We start from the raw sequence: 3299 nt of genomic DNA, 5'->3' as shown, positions 1-3299 counted from the left end.
ATTCCATGGGGCCACCCTCTTGGTCTTTTCTCCCATCCCCTTTCACATTTCCACAACCCCCCCCCCACAACACCCTCCCCGTCCCCAACACCGCAACACCCTCCTCCACCCCAACACCCTCCCCCACCCCCAGAAATATTTGTGGTTACATATTCTTACTACTTGACAATTTCATTTGACAGGCATTACTTCCAGCTCCATTGCTTAGTGGAAATCAACACAGAGTATGTCGCTTCAAAGAAACGTCACTACACTGTTTTGAAGCTGTTCTGCGTCTGCCATTTACTACGAAAGATGAAGCTTGTGGCTGGCTCAGTGACTTTGAAGAATCATCCCACAGTACATGGAGAGTGTCACGGACTTTCCCACATTCTGGATTGAAGAATATGTCATATGAGTGGATTGCTGGTGGTGTGTGTATGGACGATAGGGGGGGGGGGCGGCTTGTGCAATGATTGGTTCACAGATTATTTTCAGTAAACAGAACTCACACGGTTTATTTATTTCATGGCCTGCTCTTATTGTTCTCCGATTCCGAACATAAACATTCAGTGAGGCAGCCAGGGGGGCACAGGGGGGGGGGGCAAAGTTCACCCACATAAATTATGGCGACGCAATTTACATTTTGTAGAATGAAAAAAGGTAGATTGAAAAAACTTTGAGAGTTGGGAACTGAGGTGGGTAGTCATGTGAATGGGTTGACTTAACCTTGATTTTTCTACTTATATTCCTGCATATTATAAATAATAAATCTTGTTGGAAAATACCCATCCTTTTAGCATGTTGTCCATATCTGTGGTATGGCTCTTATATTTTATGAAAGGCAAACCCTATTACAGGTGTTACAATAGGCCAGTCAGAATATACGACTGTCAGTTCCATATAATGTAATTTGTTATAAAAGAAAGGTAGTGATTATGCTCATATTTTAATTTAATGCTTGATAATGGTCCAAAATTGTTGAATCTATGAATATATCCTGCACTAATTGTTTTCATTCCTTGACTCCAGTTGAGGAATCTATGCAGTCATGTCAGTGTGTGTGTATGTGTGTGTGTGTGTGTGTGTGATGCCTGGCTTGTTAACACGATAACTTGCCCCCACTTAGATATATGAGGCTCATACTTGGGATGTGTGTTCCCCATAATGAGTACATGATCGTTTTGATAAATAATGAGTACGTATCGTTTTGGGGCCAGGTCAGAGATTTTCTCAGAGATTTGGTATGTAGCTTTCTTATGGGAGATCATGAACCCTCTTGTTTCTGATGTAGACCAGTGGCCAGTTTTGGCCTATGTTGGCTTGCTAACACAATAACTTTAATTGGGACTTCAATCAATATTTGGAGTCTCCTGATATCGTGTCTCTCACAAGCTTTCACAATTTGGACCTCTCCTGACCTTGAATGACCTTTAACTGATACCAAAAAAACAAGTATTCTTGCCATCTACATGGATAATTAAGCTCATATCGCTGCCGCTTGCGTTTTCTAGTTAAATCGGGAGGAGACAGAAACATGACTAAGTGGCGTCAGCAGAATGTTTAGAGAGTTACATGCTCTCTGAGACGTTGGGGGCATTGGTGCCCCTCCGAGGACCATTCGCCCAGAAAAGTTTTCGATGTATGAGTCTCGACAACATGCACGTAAGAGCATCAGATCAGAGTGCATGCAACCCCCCCTCCTCGCCCTCCCCCAATGCTTTTTGAGGATTTGTGCTACGGTCGTGACAGCAGGGTCTGGAAAAGTTATAAATGAACCTCCCGTGGTATTGATTATCGTCCTTGACAAGTTCTGGCGAAAAAGTTAGATGTGTCACTTCATATTACACCAGGTAGGCCCACTGACCTTTCAATGCTAAAAAACCTACAAAGATACATGTATTGTATTGTGCCCCATATTGTTTTATCCATCAATCTCAATTATTTGTTCATCTATAAATGAACCCCCTTTTAAAGGACAGTAAGGAGCCTACGTGCTTTCATCATTAGTTTACGTACGCTACTGGGTATTGTTACGGACTTGAAATATTCTACCCATTTTATTAAACACTTGTCACTTGCGTCTGTATTAACTATAACCAGGGAGCTGCTACTGTTAGAGTAGCAGCTCCCTGCTATAACTGTGCCTAAATAGCAATGTCCCTCTGAACTATACTATTTATTATACTGGTACGTGTACTAGAATCCCTGACATGTAACTTAATTGAGAACTTTCAGCACCCAAACAAACACCCGAGTGATATCACTGCATAGTCTGTGACGTGGACCAATAAGCCGTAACAACGACCGATAGTCCACGCCCATTATGCTAATGTGGCCGCGTCGAAGTGGGAAAAATAATTTCGCGACCGGGCCTTTAGGCTAAAATCACTTCGACTTAAGGTTTGAGTCGGCGCGTACGTATGGAAAGCCGTTTTAACATTTAAACCGGAAATTTATGCATATGCATTTCAGATATCTCGAATTCAATTGCAGATATCTCGAATTCAATTTCAGATATCTCGAATTAGAATTGCAGATATCTTGAATTAAATTTCAGATATCTCGAATTAAATTTCAGATATCTCGAATTAAATTTAAGATATCTGAAATAGAATTTCAGATATCTCGAATTCAATTTCGGATATCTCGAATTCAATTTCAGATATCTCGAATTCAATTTCAGATATCTGAATTAGAATTTCAGATATCTCGAAATCTATTTTAGATATCTCGAATTCAATTTCAGATATCTCGAATTCAATTTCAGATATCTGAAATAGAATTTTAGATATCTCGAATTCATTTTCAGATATCTCGAATTCAATTACAGATATCTGAAATTTCCCGATTAAATGTTAAAATGGCTCTCCATGCGTGCCATTTTAACATTTAAACCGGAAATTTATGCATATGCATTTCAGGTATCTCGAATTCAATTGCAGATATCTCGAATTCAATTTCAGATATCTCGAATTAGAATTGCAGATATCTTGAATTAAATTTCAGATATCTCGAATTAAATTTCAGATATCTCGAATTAAATTTAAGATATCTGAAATAGAATTTCAGATATCTCGAATTCAATTTCGGATATCTCGAATTCAATTTCAGATATCTCGAATTCAATTTCAGATATCTGAATTAGAATTTCAGATATCTCGAAATCTGTTTTAGATATCTCGAATTCAATTTCAGATATCTCGAATTCAATTTCAGATATCTGAATTAGAATTTCAGATATCTCGAAATCTATTTAAGATATCTCGAATTCAATTTCAGATATCTGAAATAAGAAACAATTTCAGATATCTAAAATT

The sequence above is a fragment of the Apostichopus japonicus genome, chromosome 20 (genome assembly GCF_037975245.1).
Source record: "Apostichopus japonicus isolate 1M-3 chromosome 20, ASM3797524v1, whole genome shotgun sequence".
In the NCBI taxonomy this organism is placed as follows: domain Eukaryota; kingdom Metazoa; phylum Echinodermata; class Holothuroidea; order Aspidochirotida; family Stichopodidae; genus Apostichopus; species Apostichopus japonicus.
This window is presented reverse-complemented; position numbering follows the sequence as displayed.